Raw genomic sequence first — 24,833 nt, 5'->3', positions numbered from 1 at the left:
ATTTTCTACACTGAACTAGGATATGTTTTGTGCTTATTATAATCATTTTATCCAGATCTTGTTTCAAAGACTTCTTCAAACACATTGCATTAGCACACAAGTTGCTGTTACGTCCTATGAATACTGCATTGAAATGTCCAAGAAATTCATATAAAGATATTATTATTGTTTTCATTGAAGGTCTTATTTGTTTTTTTCTTTCTTCAGTTATAATCATTAACCCATCCAGGACCACCATTCGAAAGTGCTTCCGTCATTGTGTGTAGGAATGTTGCCATTGGATCTGAAAGACATACCAAGTCTGTTTCAGTTTAGGTAGCTTGAGGAGGATTCCCATATTGTTGATAAATGGTGCCACAAAACTCACTAGCATGGTTGCCCAGGGCAACCAAAACTCACTGTCAAACGAGAAGAGTGCGTTATCACTTGTCCTTTCACAGTATATGGTCTTTGCCTGAAGACCCACTGAGGCACACTGGATAAATATTGATGATAACATGCATTGTTCATGATGTATGATGACACATGTGGGCAGTCTGGGCAGACATTGTTGGATGGTCAAGGATAAGATGGTGGTCAGCTCTCCTAGGTTTGGTCTCATGTTGACCCATCTTTCATGTTAGATTCCCTCTGAAATCTTGATCTTGTTCTGAGGAGCCGGAAGCACAAGGTGTACAGCCTAATGAGAACTGAAGAGCAGGTGGTGGTAAGAGTTCATGTTATCAAAGAGTAGAACTGGAGTCAGAGTGGACAGTCACCTGTTAAAGGACAAGTTCACCTTCATAAACATAAGGATTGAGAAAATGCAACAATATTAGTAGAACACATTAGTGAAAGTTTGAGGAAAATTGGACAATCGATGCAAAAGTTATGAATTTTTAAAGTTTTTGCGTTGGGACCGCTGGATGAGGAGACTACTACAGCTTGTGAGTCATATGCGTACAACAGTATAAAGAAAATGTAAAAGAAAATTCAACGTATTTTCACTTTTTTCGCATAATAAAAGAGCACTTGGCTTGCCTCTTTCTAAAGGCAGGGGGAATAATATTACCCATAACATTTGTCGGTAATGAGTCAGGGGAATGTGTACTTTTTTCAAAAGATGGAATTTTGTGAAATTCTCTTTACATTTTCCTTATATTGTTGTACGCATGTGACATCTAAGTTATTCATACACTGCAGTAGTCTTCTCATCCAGCGGGTACTGCACAAAAACTTCAAAAATTCATAACTTTTGAACGGATTGTCTGATTTTCCTCAAACTTTCAATGATGTGTTCTACTAATATTGCTACATTCTCACAATCCTTATGTTTATGAAGGTGAACTTGTCCTTTAACTTACCCATACTCTCCAGATTCACAGCACCTTCCCCATCCATCCTACATATAGATCCCACCAGCCATGGTAACTGAGAGTAAGTGAATGTGAGAGTGTGAATTTGTGTGTGCCTTGGATGGGTGGGGGGAAGGGGAGGGGCGGGGGAAGAGTGGGGGGAGGGGGTAATGTTAGAATAGCGAACTCATTACCATTACCAGGTTGTTGCGTGCTGTTTGGGCAATTCGCTGTTGTATAGAGAATCTACTTTGCATTCTTAACAATATAAACAATGGGCTCCCAGGACAGCTTGGAAAGTGTTCATTGTTAAACAGTGATAGAGGGAATATTGGGGAGGGGGCTGGGGGAGGGGCATTGTTACCCTCTATACAACCCCCTTCTCCAATATCTTTGGCAGTAATCCACAGACTGTTTGTTTCCCATTCCTTAATCCTCAACCTGCTATCTTTCCTTCTTCCAATACCCATACAACTAGGTGAGCTTGCTGACTAATAAAAGACTGTTGTATTTATAATGCAGATCAAGTACACAGAAGGCTCACTTCAACCAACTCGATACATTTATTTATTTCCTATTTTTCATGTCTGTTCTTGACATTGTGAGAAGTTTGTACTCTGAGTAAGGATGTAGCATGAAAGGATGTTGCCATGATAGCTTGTGCGCAATTGTTTTGACTTGCTATCAATTAGTAATATGTTGTGTATTGGGGAGGGGGTGTCAGAAATAATGTATTGTCGATCGTGATAAGAAGAACAGGGACATGGGAATCTGAATTACAACAACCAGCAGGCTAGCACTGGTTGCTATAGTAACCACAAGGGGCATCCAAGATATCAACCGTTGCAGATGATGATGGTCAAATGAAATGGTCAGTATTGAGATGGCTATCTTACCTTTAAATCAATGTTACTCTAGTGGTATAGGGGAATGGGGGAAGAGGGGAAAAATGAAAATTTAAAGTGGAAGAAAAGATAGTTGAATAAAATTAAATCAAGATGCAATACGGAAGAAAACATTTTGACCATGAGCCAAGGAGTGGAAGATATAATTAGAAAGGGGGGGGGGGGAGGGAGAGGAGAGAGAGAGGGACAGAGAAGGTGTGTGTGTGTGGGGGGGGGGATAGAGATGGAGGTGTGTAGACTAGTTTGACTGGACAATTATTGTGACTGGAAGCCAGACTAGACCATACACTGCTATCAGATGACCTGTTTGACTGGTCAGCCAAGGCTTGAGGACAGAGCTGTTTGAGTAGTCTACATATTCAGACCAAAGACCCTGTGTTTTGTTTACTCACCTGTTCATTGTTATGAATTACTTGCTAAAAATAAAAGCACATGAGATCATCCTGTATTGATGCATGTGGTTGTGTGTTGTAAAGTCATTTGTAGGCTTGAGATGTGAGGGGATAATGCCTTTAGAAGATCAGAAATCACCTGAAAATTTGCGACAGATACAAATAAAATTGAATGAATATTGATCTTACACACCTCCCGACACCTGCTGACATGTTTTTTTTTTTTTTGTAGGCTGAGAGAAAATGTAGGCCCTTTAGATAGCCACATCACAGATTCAGACCAAGAAATGCTATTCATAATGTTGTATGATGAGTTATTATTACAGACATAAACCAGATGTGCATTCATGTATCCCAAACTGGCAATAGCTGTTTTTACTTTATTATTGCTGCTTTTACTAGACTTTATTTTGAACTGGATGCAGATCTCAATGTAGATACAGAAACCATTTTGAGCATTAGTAGGAGCTAAAGTTACAAAATGTTCTAAACCAAGATATTTATGACATTCTTGTACCATGATATGCTCATTATAAAAATAAGTGCATCAGCTAAATATATCACATTCATCAAATATGGCTGTTTGTATAACACAAATTTCTAATGGCAAAATTTGATACCAGGAGATTTTAAAGTGCACAAATAGCTACTGCCCAAAAAAAAATATGTCACACAAATTTATTGCCATAATTATACTTCACTCATAGTGATAAATAATGTTGCACTTGTGCCGACCTCTAGACAGGCTTGAAGGGAAACCTGCTGCACCCTTGCAACCCCTCCCTGCCACACTCGATGCCCCTCCCGGCTATACTTGGTACCCCTCCCTGCCACACTTGGTACCCCTCCCTGCCACACTCAGTACCCCTCCCTGCCATACTCAATACCCCTCCCTGCCACACTCGATGCCCCTCCTGGCTATACCCCGTACCCCTCCCTGCCATGTTCAGTACCCCTCCCTTCCACACTTGTTGCCCTACCCTGCCACACTTGGTACCCCTCCCTGCCATACTCGGTACACCTCCCTGCCACACTCGATGCCCCTCCCGGCTATACCCTGTACCCCTCCCTGCCATGTTCAGTACCCCTCCCTTCCAGACTTGTTGCCCTACCCTGCCACACTTGGTACCCCTCCCTGCCATACTCATACCCCTTCAGTTTATACAGTGACCTACAAATTCTTTTCTTTTTCATGTTTCATTTTAGTTATTATTGACTTTGATATGGAAGATGAGATCTACGTGACAGGGTTGTTATCACAAAGAATAGACATTGCTTCATAACAAATAAACCTCTGAAAGTTATTTCCAACATTGTGTGATAGTTGCAGATCAATATGCAAGGTTAGCGGACGGAATTGCTGGGCTGTGTCCTATTAGTAGGGAGAACAATAGGCGTGGGCAGCGAGTGGCTGTTTGGTCCCTTTCCTGTGGACCCATTGGTGCCGAGTACCGGAATGAGATAAAGGTAAACTTAATGAGCCTGGTCTAGCTAGAAGGAGTAGGGGGACTATTTGTGAACACTTATCCCTCCCACCTGCTCGAGCAACTTATCAAGATATGAAAGCAAAGGTGAGCATGAAGAGTATGCCTTGGATGGGTTTAGTGAGATATTAGAAATTGAGGGTTTGAGGAGGGGGGAAGTCCTCACCAATAATCTTGAGCATCAGGGAACAGGGAGGCAGAATTGTTCAGTGAGATGACAAACAAAATCAAAATGCAAGCTCCTAGGGGTGAAATGAATATTACATCAGCCGGTCATAAACTCACTTTATGGCAGATGGCTAGTGTGATGCTATGTATCATATTTACTGCTTTGTGAGGTGCTTTGGGCTTCCAAGATGGGATATTTTTCTCTCTTTTTTTTTCTTGTAACATTTTTAAGTAGGGGGGGGGGGGGGTAGGAGGAATAACGGAATGAGGGATGTATTATCTGTATTATTTGTGCTCTGATACAAGTCCCACATGTCCTTTGGTATACACACACACATGCACACACACACACACACTGTGTGTAAAGCATATTCTAGAGTAGCCTATGGCACTCTATGCCCTCTGTGCACTAGGATATGTAGGGCTGATGCGCGACCTCATACGCAGCAAAACAGAAGAGCTCTCGGGAGCAGACAGATAGGGCTTGCCAGTTCCTTCCGTTTGACTGGATGACATCACCACGACGACAGCGGACAGACAGACACACCAGCATGGGTCCGGGCTATTTATAGCCTGCCCAGGCCTGGAGGCTGTATGGTCAGCCAACTGGTCAGCCAACTGCCCAGTATTTTGGTCATCAATGGACTGACTTCTGTAATCTCATCCCATAATAGTCATTCATATTTTATGTCAAAAGTTTTCCTAAGGGCTTCCTCATTGCAAATCAAAATATTTATTAATCAGCTACACATTCATCTGACGACACTTACACGCAGATTTATTGTTATCAATGTTCAGTCTTTATTTAATCACAACAGCATCATTTCCAAAAGTGATGCCTTCCCTCTAGATAACTAAGAATGTTTGTGGAAGTTCTGCATAAATGTAGAAATAACATGCAATATTCCATCTGCAAGGAATTACTTCTGACACTGTATTAATATCTAACCAAGTCATCAGCATATCACATGTTATGCTTGTGCTCAGACTAGATATGTGACACACATTTGGCAGATCTTCAGATAAACAAAGGAGGACGTGCCATGATGTAAGAAGCTACTTATGATGTAATCACCAAGCTTAGCTATCAACATGCTTGAGAAGTGATGTGACATATCATGACAAGTAGAGAGTCTGATTCATCAGACTACTCATAAGCGTCTGTTCCTGTTACCTACAATTCTCCTTAGCCAACTCCTTGTGGTCAGACTTGGGCCAGTCAGCACAGCTGGCTGGCTACTATTGGTAGATTCTGACCAATCAGTGTTCTTGTTATACTGTATTTATGTAGCCAGCTCCTTTTGGTCAAGTCATGGCCAATCAGTATAGCTGTTACACTTGGCCATTCACATATTGTCAACTTATGACCAATAAGGGCAACTGTTATGGATATCTAGCTCCCATTGGTCAAGCTCTGGCCAATCAGTGTGAGTGGTCATTTGTGATGAATTTTAGTTGATCTGATCAGGCAGTAAAGTTGTGAATGGGAGTATATATAGCTTAGTTGTGTATATTTCAAGCCATCTTATCTTTTCCCTTGCTTCTTTTATGTATTCTCCTTTTTTCTGTCTGTCTTCCTCTTCTTCTCTGTCTGTCTGTCTGTCTCTTCTTCTCTCACTCTGTTATATTCAGGTTGTTAGTGCTGGTTTTGAAAAATGAACAGTAACAAACAGGAAAGAAAATTGCATGGTTCTGTTATATCATGTGATTATGAAAGATGATATTTCAAATATTTATAATCCATTAAGGAAAATGTTGTTTAGTGACAACTTAATTGATGAAAAGATTCCAAATTGATTAATCATAAGCACACAAACACACGTATATACATACACACAAACACAGACAAGATCAAATTAGTTGCCGCACCCCCTAGTCAAATGCACGTAAGTACAGCAAGGTCTAATTCAATTAATTAAGGCACTGATATTCTTAATCAAGAAAGCACCAAAACAGGTATTTCAAATGAGCTTGACCATTATAGGACATGAGACCAGCACATTCATGAATTTGTGCAATTCCAAATTCATGAAATACTGGGGATTGCTGTAAGCTGCTTACGGGACAGAATTAACCTGTGTAAGATGGTGCAGTGGGGTGAATGTTAAGCATGAAAGGTGGCAAGTCATGATGGCTTACATGAAGACAAGTGTCAGTAGCCAGTGGCTTAATCACTGGCTTGTGTCCCATTCATCAAAATCTAATTAAAGCTATAGCCACATTAGAGACAATGTTTATACTGGCTCACTGTGCAAATAGGGAAAGAAAGGCCGATAATTTCCCAAGATAGGAGGGCCTGAGAAACACCAGGATGAAAACATTGCCAACTCCTGCCCATCTTTCTCTGGTAGTCTGACCTTTCCAAATTACATTTGCATATATGTAAATGAGGAGCAGTATGACAGGCCAAGGGGATGAGGCTGACTCCAAAGAAGGCCAGCTGTAGTTGGCCCTCACTTGGCCATGCACATTCCCTCACAGGTCCTCATCCCCAATCTATGCGTCTGCCTAATTCCTCATTATACTCCTGATAATTTAAACCTACATATATATGTCAATAATCCTCCCCTTTCTTTATTGTCCCCCCTCCCCTCTCTCTCTTTCATTTCATTCTCATCATATCACATATTCAAAGTTTTTGGGGATTGGATTTTTTTTAAATCCTCTTCCTTCTGTACAAGTTCCCTCCTAGAAACAACAACAAAATGGCCTATTCAAATCACCTGTGCCACAAAGCCATTCTCTGTAGGCACGCCGAGCTTTTATTTCTCAGTCTCTCTCCTCTTGTTTTGTTCGAAGCCTCTCAGCCGACAATAAGCTGACCCCATTAATTTGCTGAAGCCCTGTTGTGTGCCCCACTGCTTTTCGTGCATTCTTTACCAAATCGCAAAGTAGTTTTAAAAATGGAGAGAATAGGCCTGCGGGGGAAGAAAAAAAAAATCACGTGGATGATTTAGAGGAATAGGCCAGTGGTTGGTTGAGAAACAATAGTCATCTTCACTTATTGTGTCGATGGGGGTTTTTGGTCTCTGAATTGGTCGTGTAATAATGGGTGGGAGAGTTAAGCAGTCTTGATTTGTTTTGTCTCTCACACTGTATGCATGCAGGCATATCTTCTCACTTGTGCCCTTCTGGAACAAGCAGTACAGAGTGATTGCCTGAGCCTAGTCCAACAAGCCAGCCTGCCAGCTCCTTGGATTTTATCATTTCTTGCAGGTAATTTCATACAGTCACACATATTAGATGTGCATATTCCATGAAATCTCTTCCTTTTTGCTCCTTTTCTATTATCCTTGGGACTGTCAGAGGGAGTAGGCTGATGGGGTTGGATGACCTCTCGTACTAGTGTCCAGTGCTCTGGACGACGAGGCTTACTTTGGCACCCTTTGGGGGTGTGCTAGTCTTTCACGAATAGAAGTCCGGCTGTATGCTTGGCCATGCGCTGCTCACAGAACTGAAGAGACATATGTTGCTAAGGCCCATTTGTGGCATTGTGTTTGCTAGTCGTTAGTGTATCGCATTTAATAGGGACCTACACCTGGTTATAAGCAATAGTGGTAATTCTCGCTGCGTTCACTTACAAAAACAAGGAAAGGGAGTGTGATTTTTAGTCCCTCTCCTTGCCCTTTGACCCTCAGGCTTTCTCAGGACAGTAAGTATCCCAGCTGCTAATCCAACAAAACTTGAGCAAACCTTGATTTCCTGTGCCAGCCAGACAATCTTGATGAAGCAAGCAGAGAGGCAGGATAGACCTGAATGGCCGGGCGTGACCCAGTGTAAGAGGCCGCCCTTCTGTGAGGCAGAAAACACTGTTGACATTGTTTGACAGTCCGCTCACAAATCAGACACAAGCCTCTTTAGAGTCAGCTCCCCCGATTTTGCTTTGATATTTCGCGCTTCACCAAATAGCTTGGACGGGAATCATATTTGCTCTTCTCCATATTGTTCTTGCCACTCTTACACCCTCCTAGAGTTATTCCAACCTGCCGTGATTAACTGAGTCCTGGGTCTTTTATTAGGGAACTTTGTTAAAGCAGCCAAGTACAAATGGCACTCTATGATGGTCTGTTTGACTCATCATTATTTGTCTACTTGAAATCCTCACATTTCAGGAGCTTTTCATTTGCCTCCACTATTATATTTCCATTTTCTTTTGACTTCCATTCATTTCCCATGGGGGAAGTAATTTATAGTATACAGTGGCTTTCACCGGCATTTGGCTGGAAAAAGAAAAAACAGGGATGTGTAATGCACAACAAATGATATATGTTAAGTTAGGCTTAAGGAGCAGTTAACAGGGATGTTACCAGAGGACATTATAAGTAAATGGTGTTAAGAAACAAAGGGAAAGTAACAAGAATCACAGTAGAGGAATGGAATGTGGCAGTAACAATTTGACAGCCATCTTGATATCCATGAAATTTGTTTGTAGGTACCATTTTTGTATCTGAAACTGTGATGTAAATTTAGCCAAATAATCCTTGAAATCTAACTTTTCTTTCATTGTTGGGCATTTTTTGGCTTGCCATAAGATGAAAGGATATCACAAGGGTCATGTGTTTTTGACCATAAAAATTACTGCTGTACTATGTTTGCAACATGACTCATTTTCTCAAGCCACAATGGGCCCATTTTAGTTCAGGACTCCAGTGACATTTTGGCAAACCTTTGGAGTGAGAGTCAATGCCATTAACCCTTTGCCCCTCTCCCAGTCTCCTCAAACTGTGCTAATCGTGGCAGTGAAGGGAATAAAGGTGCTCTTTGATGTCATGTGCTGCTTGGGGCACAAAATCCTGCCCTATCTGGGAATGCTCTGGCAATGAGGACAGAAAACTAGATGGGAAAGGGCAACATGTGGTGGTAGAAAAGGGCTACAGAGTGATGGAATATGAAAATATGTTTTTGATCTTTTCAATAATGAGCAGTGAGGTATGAATGAGTGTTTCAGAAGAGGATGAAGAGCAGGGGGAGTTTGAGGAAATATCAGGCTGTGAAGGAGTGGCAGGGATAGTTGTGTGAAAGTTGGACAGAAAGACGGACGGGAGAGGAAGGAGAAAGAGAAAACAACTCCGTGGTGATGTAGAAAGAAGACCTTCAGTTTAGTGACTGTATCTCGGAGGTATTTTTGGACTAGATTCCTTTGCCCTAAGCAATCATAATGTGTATTGTCTTGGGCTAATCTGCATTAAAAATCTCAATCCTCCGTGGAGGATTAACGGCCAGCATGCCTTCAGTCTCTGGACCTAGGGCAAAGAAACAACACTCTCAGAGGGGAAAAAAAGGAGAATTAACACACAAGAGGGAGGAAAAAGAACAAAAGCAGGAAAGGGAAGAGAGGTTGATGAATGAGCTTGATGCTTTTCAGAGGTATAGTGTTGAAACAGAACTGGAGAGGTGAGTCTAAAGTTGAAATGTGTCTATTCTTGGCTTGAATGCTCTTGTATGTAATCATTACCCTGTGCAGGCTTCAGTCCTCTTCGCCCTGAACTGAACCGCGCATTAACTCCCTTAATTCCACGCCAAGGACACCGGGACTGGATAATTTCATTTACATATGCAAATTGCATCAACTGAAGCGATCATACCTGGCAAGGTAGGAGAGGTGTGAAAGAGATCTATTGTCTGTCACTAGCCTCCTGAGACCCACTTCAATGCAACATTCTCTCCTTCTTACTTAACCCCACTTTGCCTACTTGCTTTTCATCCCATTCATCTCCCAACCCCTAATCCCCCCCCCCCTCAACCTCAAGATGGCATTTGTATGTGACACAGTGCATTCCCCTTCTTTTATACTTCATGCCATAATGATATCTTTCCAGCTATGTATACTCAATTTGTGAACCCCTTTAACATTTCACAATTGTAGATTTTTCAGCTTTAGAGAGTAGCCTGCAACAAAATGTGATGTTCATATTTCCCTCAAAGTGGTGCAGTGAGCTTTTAGATGTCATCTTCATTGAACAATAGTGATTGTTTTCTTATTTGCAGTTCATCTCATAAATTTGCATCTTATTACTTTCTTTCATGTACTAAAAACTGTTTGAAGTGCAATTTGTATTTTATAACTTTGTTTCATGTACTAAAAACTATTTGAAATGCAAAGTTTAGGTGGGCACTTACAGGACAAGTTCACCTTCATAAACGTAAGGATTGAGAGAATGCAGCAATATTAGTAGAACACATCAGTGAAAGTTTGAGGAAAATTTGACAATCGATGCAAAAGTTATGAATTTTTACAATTTTTGTGTTGGAACCGCTGGATGAGGAGACTACTACAGCTTGTGATGTGATATGCGTACAACAGTATAAAGAAAATGTGAAGAAAATTCAACATATTTTCACTTTTTCGCATAATAAAAGAGCATTTGACTTGTCTCTTTCTAAAGGCAGGGGGAATAATATTACCCATAACATATGTCGGTAACGAGTCAAGGGAATGAGTACTTTTTTCAAAAGATGAAATTTTGTGAAATTCTCTTTGTATTTTCCTTATATTGTTGTACGCATGTGACATCGTACAGTGCAGTAGTCTTCTCATCCAGCAGTTACTGCACAAAAACTTCAAAAATTCATAACTTTTGAACGGATTGTCTGATTTTCCTCAAACTTTCAATGATGTGTTCTACTAATATTGCTACATTCTCTCAATCTTTATGTTTATGAAGGTGAACTTGTCCTGTAAGAAACTTTCAAGAAAGAATGAAAAATGTCAAGCTTTGCTCTACTTTCATAATTATGATGAAAAGGGTCATGCAACATGCAGCAGCATCTTCTATAAAATAATGGCTCAGACAAAATATTGATAATGAATCAAAGACTCTCATAGAAGTTATGGTTGTTTTGATTTTATATGTCTTAAAGGATGTCAAGAATATTCAATGAATTAGAAAAGTGGCTATTGAGAACAAACTATAGATTCTTGAATTAGATCTTTGTTTGTTTGTTTTTTATTGTTTTGTTTTTTGCTGCTAAAGCTCTAATGGAACTTTATGTAAGTGTTGAATTAAGATAGAAGAACATTTGGCAGATAGGGGAGTATATTGTCCTCTTGATTGACAGATTAAAAGCTTTTTGTATGCTGTTTAATATTTTTTTCGTTGGAGCATGAATGTGTTCCTTCCCCATCCTTTCTGCCACCACCTCCCCCTCAACTTCTTTTTCCACCCTCCTCCTCCTCCTCCTCCTTCTCTTCCTTCTCCTACTCCTCCTCTTCCTCCTTTGCCCTCTTCTTTTTCTACTTCTTCTCTCCCTCCTCCATCTCATCACCATCATCATCATCACCATTATCATCATCATCATCATTATCATCACTGCCACCACCATCATCATCATCATCATCATCATCAGTGGATAGAACGGATATGTGAAGATGATGAGGCATGGTTGGTCTTGAGACAGGTGTCCCTAGAGAGGGGGTAAGAGGGGGAAGTCCCTGCTCTTTCCATTGAGGATGTCAAGGTTTAATGAGTTAACCTCCTGTGTCATTTACCAAACCTGCAATGAAAATGGAGTTGTATTACTGATTATGATGATAATCACGATGGTATTAACAACAACGATGATATTAGCAGTGATGTTAGGGAGAATGAAAATAGTGATAATGATGAAGACGAGCGTCATAGAATTTTTAGGAATTTGTAGGATCTGTATTGATGAATAGTCCTTGTATGTTAGTCAAGGTCCTGAGGTCATAAGGCAAAGTCTTGTTATTCTGTCTCCACGGCTGCTGATACCCTCACTGCTTTTCCCTGTCCATTCATGGGACACTTCCAAACCCAAACACCCCTTGTTTTCCCTCTCCGTCTAATTTTTCCCCTGCCTACCAGGGCCCGATACCCCTGCCGCTTCCTGGAGCACTCCCCAATGCCTTGTTGACATTAAACTCCGTTTCTTACCAGTCAGGAAGTAACCTGCACACTGCCTGGATCGTCTCTTGTTTCACATATCCTTTATCTGCCCTTAGCTTACCTGGACATTGACATATTTTCCATAGCCATAGCCCCTCCCTTTCACACATACACACACTCTCTGTCCATTCTTTCATACTGGTCTGTTCTTCATGTTTACTAGGTTGCATTTATTCAGAAGTCGGGAGCTGTGTTTGCTATTTTATGTTTTGACTAATGCTAATGAGGAAGAGTTATGAGGTACTTGCTGTTTTGGTTGCAGGCTTGACACTCCGATGTGAAGTGTCTTTAGCTGCTGCATCTCTTTCCCCATGGTCTTTATGCAGATTCCGGGGCCCATGGCTGTGGCTTGTCGCTGTGGCAAATGTGTGTAACGAACACTTAATCCCAGGAAAGGATGTGGAAGGAAAAAAAAAAGAGAATGCCTGGGAAGTGTGACCGCAATTATCAAGGAGAGGTAGAAGACAAGGCAATCTTTGGAGATTAAGAAGCGAGAGGTGCTGGAGAGATAGAAAGAGAGAGCAAGAGAGATAGACAGAGCCATAGATATAGAGATGTACATGTGCCTAGCCTGGGAGCCATCTTAACTTGATGAGAGTCAGTCTCCGTAATGGCGATACGACCCCACATTAGCAAATGTAAATAATGCATACAATTTCATCGGCAATCCAGCTAGGACTGTGCGTGCGTGGTGTTCTTTGGCCAGGAAAGGTATTTGAGGAGGCTGCTTATTCAAATGTGAAACAGGATTGGGAGAGGGGAACAGAATGAAGAAATCAAGAGTCAAAAAAGTGAGAAGAGGAGGAAAACAAGATGGAGGAAAGAAAGATAGAATGGGGGACAAGAACATCAGGAGAAAGAGGAAGGGAGATGACATGTAAGGTATCTTTGAAGCGTTAATTCTCTATCAGGCTTGGAGTCATGCCGAGATGTGTCATGATGGGAGAGTGGACAGTACGATGACTTTCACTGGCTGGTAGCAAGCTGTGTCAGCAGAGGTGTGATCCTGTCAAAGTCAAAAATATTCAGTTTGTTGCATATGCCATGTTGCCTGCATTATTGCCACCATGGTTGCTGCAGCTTTTTAGTCTCTGAGTGTTGCCCGATATGGCAGACCAGTTGTTGAATCCTGACTGCTTTGCTCTTGTCCAAACTTTTCATGGTGGGCAATATTTAGCAGGAATGAGGTGGAATGCTTATAGGTAGGTTTTATCAGTGGAGGAGGTAAAAAGTAAAACACTGAGTCCCATTCACATACGATCAAAATTCATAGTTTTGTGAAAACCGACTTTTGCCGTGCAATGAAAAAGCAGTGTATTTTCTTGTGTGGACACAAAAACATATATCCAAGCAATATTCAAGACAGTGTGAAAATCAATGCAGCGTAATTACAAGACATACAAACAAAACAAACAACTCATGCGATATTTGCCAGCACGCGTGTATGAATGGTAAGAAATCATCTTTTTTTTTTGTAGTTGTCGTTCAAAATACCCATCATGCAACTCACCACACTAGATCTAAACACCCAAGTGCCCAGGGCTATGTTCCAAGATCATTGTTTAGGCATGCACAGTCTGGAGATTCAAAACACTTCCTTCTGAAGGTTGGTAAGTTAATGACATTGATTTTGGCATTGCGATGCAAAAACCAGTAACTCCTGTGTGTGAATGCAGCTATTCCCCTCTGAAGATGAAGTCTTTTTTCTGGCATCCAATCCACAGGTGGTATGTTAGCACTTGCTGTATGGTTCCCCTTCACCACCTCCTCACCCCACTGATATGTCAGGAGGAGCTCAAAAAGTCTTGGCCCTGTCCCTCCCCATCCCCCTGATTTGGTCAATAGCTCTTATTCCCCTCCCCCCCCCCCCCCCCCAGTTCTGCTGGTTTGCATTCTTTAATCTAACATATTCCAGAGTGGCTTCTTCATTAAAAGCATCATACTAAACAGCATACAGAAAAATTGAAGAGTCTAATTCTCAGCTTTGTTGATACCAACATAGAAAAAAATGCAATAGACAGAGGGGAAGACAGATCTGAGGTATGCATTTTTACAACATGATGACACATTTTGTCACACACATGAATATTCCATTGTCACACACATAAATATTTCACAAAATTTGACTTGTCAGGATATTTGTTTCTTGCCTCTTATGTTCTTGTGATCAGTAATTATGCCCGTACTGATCTCAGCTCTGAGAGTCGGAAGATCAAACTCCCGTGCACACCAGAAAAACATAAGAGAAGAGAGAAATTCTTTCTTTTTTTTTTCTTCCTTCACTTCTGAAAGCTTGACTTGTCTCCAAAGTGTCTTATCTCGTCCATTATGAAAGCATGGATTTGATTACTACTGTAAAAATGTAAATGTTTAGCTGTGAAATTCTCTGCCATCCAGTAATGTTGAGGCCTTCTCCTCTTTTTTATTTCTCTCCCCGGAGTTTGTAGACTTTTTCCCACCCCCAGTCAGGACATTAGCACAAACTAGTCTTATCCCTCAGACTTACTTTCTTAATCACATCATCAGTCAGTCATACATTCACATGGTTTATCATGTGCAGTGTTTCACTAGTTTAATGCTATTAATTGTCATTTGTCCCAACAAGTTGATGAGCTCGGAGCCATCTTACGCCGCATCTCCCACATGGAAACATGATGCAAGAATTGCAGATGAGCTCTCCCCTATCCGGCTTGGGCACATTTTCAGACCCCCTCCTGCTTCTTTTATTGATGAAGTTGATAAGGCAGTATGGGAAGGGGGAAGGACTTCTGCATGACTTGATGCGAATCTTGACCAGAACTTGTGATAGATAGTAGTCACTGCCACTGGCCGGTCATGTTATGACATGATGTTAGACTTCTAACCCAAGATATCCTTCTGAGATCAGGTAATGCTGCAGTCAGTGAGAGAAAGATTAGAGTAAGGAGAGAGAGAGAAAGAGCGAGATGAGGAAACAGACAGATAAAAAGGGTTTTGCACTCCCAAGCTAGATGGTGAGTTGAGGCCAGAACTCCTTGGATAATGCACATCATCCATGGGTCCGCTCTTCCCGTTTTAATTGACTCTAAAAGGTCATGTTCGCAGATTTTGTTTCTTTTGCATCACAAATCAGATTAAATATGCTGATGCCTTTCTTTCCAGCTGAAAAAGACTTCAGTTCTCCTACAAGAACTGAGCTTTTTTCTCCCATCTTCCCCAATCCCCCGTCTTTCTCCCGCAGTTGACATTTTCTGCCTAATGTTCTTTACTCTGTCCTTAGGATGCAGGCAAACTTTTCTTATCTTCAGTGTGATGCTATGTCTAATGGAACATACATCCGTCTATTGATATATTGACTGGGTGTTTTCTCCTAGTCTACCTGACTTGATGCCATGAAGTCCTGCATATGTCTTATGTACTTCCCCAACTGATGTGAAAAAAACGGAAGATTTTTATCTTCGGTATTTTCCGGTCTGATGTAGCATTTGGCTGCTTAGTAGGTGATGTCAAAGAATGACTCCTTCGTCATGGCTGTTTATCACAGGTTTTGTTTCCATTGTCTTGCCAAGTAGAAAAGTGTTTCCAAAGTGACTAGAAGACTGAATTCTCTCTTTTAGTCTTATAAAATACAATTTGATTCTGTAATGAGTGCATTTAATCATGGGGGGGGGGGGGGGGGGAATTTTGAGTATTTTGGTTGTGTACATATGCCGATAATGTCTTTTGCCATCATGGTTTGATCTAGACGTGTGTAGAAGTTTGATGAATGTGTTCAAGAAAGAAAAAAAGAAGGTTGTCTACAGACATATAGAAAGAAATGTTGACTCGAGTTCAGTAAAGTCATTGTCCCTCTCTGTGTCTGTTTTCCCCCTGGCCTCTTGGGTCCCATTGCGCTGCTTCAAACCAGAGAATAATTTACTTAGCATCCAAGTAAGCCATTAAATATGTCGAGCAATAACGCCCTATAGAAAAGCACGGTGCCTTTGTTCCCACTTGCCGGGTATGAATAGACGTGGAATATTGGGCATTAGGGCCAACTTCAAGCAGGTTTCACAATGGGAGAAACTGGGTGTCATAATGAGTAGGTTCATTATGCTGTCAAAAAAAAAGTAGAAAACCCAATAACGATGAATGTGGGGGTGCCGAGGTGTGGCCAACTGCAAACAAGATTTTGAATAGTTGCTGGTGTTTGTTTTCAAGAATACAGTCTCATGGCTTATTTTTCCCTACTTTTTTTTTCCTCAGAAAAAGAAAAGAAAAAAGGATGATATGAGATTTTTTTTTCTGTGTGTGTGCGAGTGTGTGTGTGAGTAACTCTTTGCAAATGTACATAGTTAAAGTATGAGGCAATGAAGAGTGACAACGTACAGTGTATACTCATTTTCTGGTTTGTCTCTTCTTTCCAAATTCACTTTGCATTGTTATTTTATCTGTCGAGTTCCTTGGAAGAGTGTCGCAACATTCATGTAACAATGAGAATGAATCTTTATAGTGTATTGTGTCTAGACAGTCAGTTGAACTGATGGCAGAATGTGTGTTTTTTGTGTGTGTTTATTTTTACTGAGATCTCATAAAAGTCATGTGATACCCATAGAGGAGGTATTGATGAAAAGCTAAACGACAAGCAGTTTCTTTTTCCTCATCATTCATCTCACGTGTAAACATGAGCACTAGTCACAACATTTATGTGTTTCAGACAAATTTTGGTTACGATTATATGGAATTCAAGTGATGGGTCATGCGATGTGAATGTTGTTACGGGTCATGTGATATGAATGATGCACAATGTAGGCTATATTTTTTCTGTTAAGATTAAATTGTGAAATTACCATAAACATCCCTACTTTACCTTGATGCTTAGTTCACCTGATCATTGATCATAAATATGATTTTGATACTTGTATATCATTATGTACAAACCAATAGGAAAGTTGAGTTTTGAGATGACAAATTTATCACCTCAACTAATGTATGTAGGCTCTATGTGGTAACAACCAATATTATTGTTGCATTAAAGCAAATGAAAATTTAGAGTACCATTCCTTGGTAATGTTCTGTCTGATTATTAATGAAATTTAAACCATTTTTTTATGATGTAGAGATTCTCTTTAAGACCAATCATGTCTCACATTTAGCCCAGAGCAATCTGCTATACATAACTTGAAATCAACAGGAGATATTTCTCCTGTGTGTGTGAAGTAAAGACAAAGGGGTTGTCATGGCCATGGAAATTTGGATCGAGTCAATCAGCGGGGCGACCCAGCTCCCCGCCGCCCTCCACTGTCACCGTGCCACTGCTATTTATTTCTTACCTGAAATTTTGACAAGGTTTGAGAGGGGAAAGGGTGCATACGAAACGTTCAGCACTCCTGACCTGGATGTGGAAGGTGCTGAAATTGTTGGGAGAAGAAGAAGGTATAGTGAGATAGGAAAGATGTAACCCAATGCACCAACCTGTTCTTCATCCTCATGCCATGAAGGTGTGGCTTTATAGCGCCGCTGAATTATTAAACTCCTCCATCATTAATTCATGACTTTGTCTTCCTACTCTGGGGTAGTGTACCAGGATTATTTCTACAGTGATAACAAACTAGTCTCAGTTTGTCATTTTGGGAAAAAAAAAAAATCACATGAATCATTAATGGGCTTGATGCTTTGTGGAAATAATTCTGTTCATGAGTGAGAAAAAATGTAATAGTTTCTATGAGAAAATTAAATTCTTCATCATGAGTATTTACTTTTTCTTTGTGAAGAATTTGTTTGTAACTATTTTTTCTGTGACAACTTTACTGATGGGTTTTAGCTACAATATACCATCATGGCACAAAAAAAAAGAGAACAAAAGATTGTAGTTGTTGGCATTGCTAATGGTGTGCAAATACAAAGGGTGTGGTTTGAGAGATCTTTCTTCAACTTCAAATTTAGTATTTACCTTGATGACCCCACTGTCAGCAGAGGTACAGTGGAGGGGGAAAGGCAGTTGAAAGAAAAACCACAATGACTTCTTCTGGAAGATTTAGTGCATTCAGAGTTAAAGAGAAAATCTGTATTAGTTTCATACATAAATACACAAGTACAGGATTATAACGTGCAAACATACGCACTCACACATAGCCGGATTGTGTGTATATACAGACGTACATACATCTCCTACACAGGTCTGAAAGTACTTGCTTTTAACTCTCATATGTGATATTTTTTATGACTCTTTCATTATTTCTGCTGGTTCCAATAATCTCTTTTTACACAATCTTGGTTTTACACTCGGTATGTACAGGTCTACAAGCCATAGTTAGGCTTTCATATATTTCCATTCAATTTTTCATCATTTTATTGTCAGCGATCTTTTTGCGTAATTGATACTGTTTGATAGCATCAGTATTTCGTGTCATCTTTGTTCTTGTTTTTTTAGTCATATGTGTATATGCATCTTTTTTTTTTCCTGAATGATGGAAATAAATAAAATGAAATACATACATAACTACATACATACATACATGCAACAAATATACATATATACACACACAGCAAGAGAGATGTGTAGTGACATGTTTTGTCAACTTTGAACAAATTTTGCACTTGATAAGGAAAACCAAATTGACCATATTCAAGCAACAGTTTTTATCAAGTGAAGGGAGTGACTAGCAGTTAAGACAACTCTCATTTGTAATTGAATGTAAGATGCATGTAGGCCTATATTGTGTGGGTATTATGGCAAATGTATTTGCTTTGTTTTTATATATTGTTCACTTTTATAGTACAGTATTATTGCACTCTTTGCTCAAAATGCGTCATTATTCTTACTTTGATGTAATGTCATTATACTTTCTTGGTTCTGCCAGAATGTTTTGCATCACTGATATCCGTGCCCATAAGAGATGACCCAATTTAGTTTAATACCTATGATGAAGCCAGAGTTGGATGAGAGTAAGATGGTGCCCCTTGCTGCACTTTGCACCAAACTAGAACACAGAGACAAAAGTTGGAGGGACAGATATGTATCTTAATCCGCCAATCACCCGCTGAACACATTTGGCTGATAATTGATACCAATTTGACCCACCTCAGCACTTTTTCCGCCCAAGAAACGCTCACTTGAGACAAATAGGGCTGAATAGGGGAGGCAAATGAGAGAGAAAAGTGGAAAAAAAAGGTAACCAAAATGTTCGTAGGGTGACCCAGAATCTTTAAAGCATGAATTACAATTGCTCCCGGGCAAACAGAGTAAGCAGAGCACTGCAGTAAGCTCAGAGGGCTTATGGCTATAGGAAAGCTTAAAATAATTGTCATTTTCTCCCTCTCTCACTCTTTTTTTCTTTGTAATCATCACCTCCCCCCCCCCCCATTCAACCCAACCAGGGCAAGTTCTTATTGTCTTGTTTGTTTGTGGAGCTATCTGTATTTTGTGCTGTGTTTTTCTTCCACTGTTCATTAAACCTTGCCAGGTTTATAGCTTACCTCACCTCAGTCTCCTATTCTGCCATTTGTTGAAGCATGTGTGATGAACACAATCAGCCAGTTGATCAACATGGCTGCTATTTTGTTTGCTGTCTTTTCCATAGTGTTTCCATGACCAGCTCTGCATTCATATCTGCTTTGGCGTCATAAGATGAATGACTAGATGGTGGCAGAGGTTATCCGTCAAGTTTGTCCACATTATGTGATAAAGCTTTAGATAAACATGGCAACTTTCATTCTGTAAGGACAGTAATGATGTTGTATGTATGTTCATCTTGTCAACACACATATTTTAAACTGCTATTAGACCAAGTGCTGAATATCAAAGTAATTATCATGTGTTTCTGCCTTTTTATTACTATCAAACCAAAGTGGGCATTTCACAAGTGATATATTCATATGGTGAAATACATGAATTTATATCAAAAGGAACAGTTGACTGTTGACCCTTGCCTAGCAGAACCTGGCTGGTCGTACTTTAAGTCTTTGGGAGTTTGATGATGTCGTAAGGAATGGGTTAAGTAGTGAGACTATTAGGGAACTTGCGGCGAAGAATGTCATCCAGCACGGCCTGTTACGCAGATAGAGTTGATTCATACTGTGCATTGTGATGTGTCACTTATTCATCTGTGGTAAATGTGAATGCTCCTGTGCCCATGGTAACTCCTCCAACTCTCCTTGGAGTTCAAGATTTAATGACCCACCAACACCTTGCCCTCGTCTCTCTCCTCGTCTTCCTTTCCAAACTGTTGGGACTCGCATCCAGACGTGGGTTTTGAAATACCCAACCTGGGTTTGCCTAGCTCTTAGAGACTTTTTAAACAGAAGGGGTTATACTGCCCTGATTCTCTCAAATAGGATCAACATTTTGTTGATGGAAATCATAATATAGCACCTTGAAAAAGACTAACTCTTCATCTATCCCTCACCTTCCGCCAGGGATGGGCTTCCTGAGACCATGTTTGCTGCTTCACACCTTTCTCCAACTAGTCCTGGCTTTGCTTGCTTCTCTCATCAGTAGCTGGGATGGGGTTAGGATGTTATCACTTGATAAATTTGATAAAGCTATGGGAGGAGAGGGGACTGCACTTTATACCCTAAACCTGTCTTTATGAGGAATTATGAAAGATGGGATTTTGTTCTTCGTACCGCACATGTCCCTCTAATACCACACAAGCTTATTGTCAGGTACGCTACACAGTAAGACAGGGATGAGAGAAAGCTGTATCTGATAGAGGCAAAGATATTCAAATGTTTGTGCAGCATCATATGTATCACGAGTTCATGATCTTAAAGCCATGCTGTAGGGATAGACATCCATATAGTATCTATCCCTCTTTTTTTTTTTGTCATATGGGTTAGCATTCTGTGAAATATTAATGACGTTTGATGCCTCCTGGCTATGAGAGATCTCCGACAAGAATCCAACCTCCAACTTGTGGATGCACCTTTGAATAAATAGCGCCATTGTAACGACATTTCTTTCTCCCCTTCTCTTATTTCTTTCATGCACTAGGCAGGTGTAGAAATAGATTTTAATAGTCGGGGGATTTGCTAGAGATCACCAAAGAGTGGGGAAAAAAGTAAAAAGGAAGAGGTATAGGTGGAGAGCGGAGAATATAAGAAGAAAAAAAAGAAGAAAAAAGAGGTCGAGGTATAGATTGATTGAAACGAAATGTAGTTTGCTAGCTCTGTGTGTGTGTATGTGTGTGTGTGTGTGTGTGTGTGTGTGTGTGTGCGTGTGTGTGTGTGTGCTTGCCAGCTCAGTTTCCCTTTGTGAGGGACTTATCCTGCAACTTGGGAAACGAGGTCAGGCCAAGACTGGGAAGGAATAGATATGCAAATGAACTGGATGCAGTTAATTGAGTATTAGATTTCAAAAAAGCTGGCTCAGTGAGCTGTGCCACATCTCACCCGATGATGTCAGAAATGTCTGTGGCTCTCCTCCCGCTGTGTTTGTCGGTGCAGATTAAATTCTGCTTCCTTTCATTTTGTTCTTACCATCCCTCTCCCGCACACACACACACACAGACAGACACATGCACGAACACACATACACGCACACACTGATTGCTCTCATATTGCTACTTCTATGGCGGAGCGCAAGCTGAAAATTTTCTTGAAGTATTTGCACAGTGGTCGCCTGGATACAAAAAGAAGAGGAAAATCAGAGAGTTCGCCTGCTTCTTTATTACCTTCCCGCTCATGTAACTTGCACTTTTTCCACTCCAATCATATTGATTTAGTCGACACGGCAGTGATTGGTGGAGACACGGGAAAGAAAGACAAAAAAATCTGGCATTGGTATTGTTTTGATTTCCTGCGAGCCCCTCAGCTCATTAGGTTATGAGCTGCGCGAGACCATGATTATGACCAGAAAGTAAAGCAAGATGGCCGCCATTTCTCACCTCAACCGACCTAGCCAGCGCTTCTTACTTGGTGCGGGTGTGGAAGTGTATGTAGCCTCTGCACTAATTACATTGGAGCACTAATACAGTTAGAGGACGTCTAAGGCTGTGCCTTTGATCATGTGACTGGTGTGCAAAGAAATGGAGGAGATTTGATGGTGGAGGTACCGCGAGATAGAGAAAGAGAGAATTAAGGAGGGAAGGGAAGAGAGGGAGAGATGGAAAGAGAGACCTATTGAATAATTAGAGCGACAAGCAATTATGCGTGGTAGCAGCCAAGCTGGTATTGATTTTTACATCAATCTGATGAGGCGAGCGGTGAGGAGTTGGTTTTGCACCCTTGCTTGAATCCCAGTCCCAAATGTCACTCCTTCATTTATGCATTCATTTAGCCCGTAGCACTCTCAGATTTCTTTCTTATCCATTCGTTCACTTTAATTCATCACTCTTAGCACTTAAGTTTCATTTCGCGCCATATTGTCTCACACTCTCTGAAGAATTGTAGTTTCTGCCTGATTGACTGACTGCTTGTCATCCTACTTATGTGCTCCATAATTTGCTTGATTATTTGATAATTACTCAATGCATGTAACTGTCCGAACATGTTTATTCTCCAGACATCGATTTCTTCTTTCCTGCCTGCATTCTCATTAGACTGTTTCCTTCTATTTCCACTTTACTTCAAGTCACTTCCCACTTTCTTGAATTGTAAGTCCAACCTTTTCTCAAGAAACATGCTTTCCTGTTGTCTTCCTTTGAGTGTTTAAAAGATGAGCTACCTACTTAATTTGTAATGCTCACTTAGCATTATTGCTTACATTAAGTGGGTCTATACTTTGTTCCTTTTTTTCACTTTCCCTCCACCCATTCAGCATGTACTTTTATGAGTATCTTCTTGTCCTTTTGTATCTTTTCATCTTAGTACTTTTTCGTAATCTTTCTTTCATTCAAAGTCTTTCACAATGTTTGTTCCAGTTGGTGCCATGCATGAAATAAACTTAATCTTCTAATACTTCTTATATCTTCATATCATTTCAATCCCGAAGAGGGCAGTTGTTTCACTAGCTTTCTGTGAATGTGATTTCTTTTAAGCACATAAACAAGTCTCCATGTTGGTCTTCCCAACCTTCCTCTTGTTTTGACACTCACCCTTGTCTGATACTTACACCCCTCATGGAACCAAAGATCGGAATGCTTCTCATCCAGACCCCATCTTCTCACCCACATCTCCCCAGCCCTCCATCTTCCCCCACATTCATGACTCGATGTACCCGTCACTGATCGCCTGCTGCTACATCTTATCCTTGGGATGTGTAAGAAGTGTAATCTAGCCAGCAGTCCCTGGCATCTTCCCCCAGCTCCCTGCTCCCTGCCTGCCCTGTGGAGGGTTAATCTACCAGTCTCTCCTCCCTGACTCAATCTCACTACCCCTCTCCCTCTCTCTCGCTTCCCTCCGCCACTGGTTCGCGCTTATCTGTCAATCACTGTGTGTGACACCGTGAACCAGCAGCCTTACATTATTTAGCAACAAGCAACGCAGATCTAGCGCTTAATGCTAGATTTGACAAAAACACTGCGTAGAGTACACACATGCATTACTAATGAGAATCTCCATCTTGTTTCTGAGTCTTCACCTTCCGATTTGATATCATCACTTCTGAATAACTATGAGGTTTTGAATGAGATGAGTGTTAAAAAGGACAAAAACAGCAACGAAGAGAGGGTGAAAGGGGGAGAGGTAGAAAGGGTTTAACTCGGGCGAACTTCCCTGATCAAATTTGCGGATGAACGCCTGATACGATTATTCACAGTCACACAGTCCGGTGTACTTTGCTTTCCCGTTAACGTGATTACTTGAATCTGTCCATATAGCTGGTGATGGCCTAAAGCAGCTAGAAGCCAGGATGCCCGTTTCTACTCGTCCCTTTCTCTCTGTCTCATACCGGTGTTGCTCAATGCATTTAGGCTGCAATAACTTCATACTTCGACAGTCTTGTCTTTTCTTCTGGATTTTTTCCCCTCTCCTTCATAATTCGTAGGCATGGAGGAATATGAATTAGTTCATGCGGACATAGAAGAGTTGTTTGATTGATGTAGGGTCACACATCTGAGTTGAGTCGTTAAGGTCTGTTTGCGCAAGTCCTCCTGTCGAATCAAGTCTCGTCAGATCATAATCTCATGATAGGTAACCACTCTGATCTTGATGGATGCCAAGAGCACAGGATTTTTTTTTTTTTTTTTTTTTTTTGGCAGGGGACAACAGAGATCTTAGAATAGATGATTATCATATTCCCTGCTATTCTCTGTAAGGCATTATCTATAGTTAGTATCACTTATGAGCTGCAAAGAAAAAGGTGCAGCTGATGCATGATCTTTCTGATATTTTCAGGACATTTTATGCTCTCAGTCCTGTATATATATTTGAAGTGGGAAGAGAAGAAGCCAGGGATGTTCATGAGCATGTGCCAGTAGGTCTTATGTAGAGCTTGATATGACAGTGTGTACAGACAGTTGTCTAAGTGGAATTATTGTAGTGTTGTAACATATATCTATGACACTTGCCATTGTTCTACTATAGTATTGTTCTTCTATAGTATAGAAAACTATTTCCCAGACTAATGTTGGTATAGACATATTCCTATCAAATATAAATGCCTGTCATTAACTCCCTGTCATCAAAAAGCATTTAGTACCTGAAACAGATGCAAATTGCATGTGTGGCATATACATTCATTATAACAAATCTATATAATGATACTTTTTATGAAAGACAAATAGAAAACCAGATAGACAGAGAA

At 40.6% G+C, this 24,833-nt stretch overlaps 1 protein-coding gene across 5 annotated transcripts in view; it reads left to right on the top strand.

Annotated features, from left to right (window-relative positions):
- Positions 1 to 24,833, top strand: part of LOC139743465 (zinc finger homeobox protein 3-like) — a 242,178-nt gene that overhangs the window by 106,300 nt on the left and 111,045 nt on the right. For 4 of the 5 annotated variants that reach the window (XR_011711761.1, XM_071653945.1, XM_071653948.1 and 1 more), the window contains exon 4: positions 7,391 to 7,499. The exons of the other annotated variant lie outside the window; for it this stretch is intronic. The gene's annotated coding sequence lies outside the window, so the exon portion shown is untranslated. The remainder of the gene's footprint in view (positions 1 to 7,390; positions 7,500 to 24,833) is intronic. 5 annotated transcript variants of the gene reach the window in all.

This window comes from Diadema antillarum, unplaced genomic scaffold, assembly GCF_040938485.1.
Source record: "Diadema antillarum isolate AM-2024a unplaced genomic scaffold, OU_Dant_1.0 seq00001083_RagTag, whole genome shotgun sequence".
NCBI lineage: Eukaryota > Metazoa > Echinodermata > Echinoidea > Diadematoida > Diadematidae > Diadema > Diadema antillarum.
This window is presented reverse-complemented; position numbering and strand designations above follow the sequence as displayed.